Consider the following 843-nt stretch of genomic DNA (forward strand, 5'->3'; position numbering starts at 1 on the left):
TGGAATTTGAAATTGGCACGAGTGGACACAACTCCGTTCAACTAACCAGCAAGTGTACTGGGTCGTCCAAGTAATAAACCTTACGCGAGTAAGGGTCGATCCCACAGAGATTGTTGGTATGAAGCAAGCTATGGTCACCTTGTAAATCTCAGTTAGGTAGATAAAATTATGGAATTTAGAAAATCAAATAATAAAAGGAAATAATAAAAGGGATACTTATGCAGATTCATTGGTGGGAATTTCAGATAAGCATATGGAGATACTGTATGGCTCACGGACGCCTACTTTCCTACTGCTTCAACTCAATCCTTCTTACTCCTTTCCATGGCAAGCTGTGTATAGGGGTTCACCATTCGACGATGGCTACTTTCAATCCTCTCGGGAAAATGGTCCTATGCGCTGTCACTGCACGGCTAATCGTCTGGAGGCATCACCCATGGTTGATGGCTACATCCCATCCTCGCAGTGAAAACTACGCTCACGCACTGTGTCACAGCACGGCTAATCACTGGTTGGTTCCCGCTCCTACTGGAATAGAATCCCTTGATTCTTTTGCGTCTGTCACTAACGCCCAGCACTTGCGAGTCTGAAGCACGTCACAGTCATTCATTACCGGAATCCTACTCGGAATACCACAGACAAGGTTAGACTTTCCGGATTCCCAGGATCCTACTCGGAATACCACAGACAAGGTGAGACTTTCCGGATCCTTATAAATGCCGCCATCTATCTAGCTTATACCACAAAGATTCTGTTGGGAAATCTAAGAGATATGCGCCCGGCCTAAAGTAGAACGGAAGTGGTTGTCAGTCACGCGCGTTCATAGGTGAGAATGATGATGAG

This window comes from Arachis duranensis, chromosome 2 (assembly GCF_000817695.3).
Source record: "Arachis duranensis cultivar V14167 chromosome 2, aradu.V14167.gnm2.J7QH, whole genome shotgun sequence".
Taxonomy (NCBI): Eukaryota; Viridiplantae; Streptophyta; class Magnoliopsida; order Fabales; family Fabaceae; genus Arachis; species Arachis duranensis.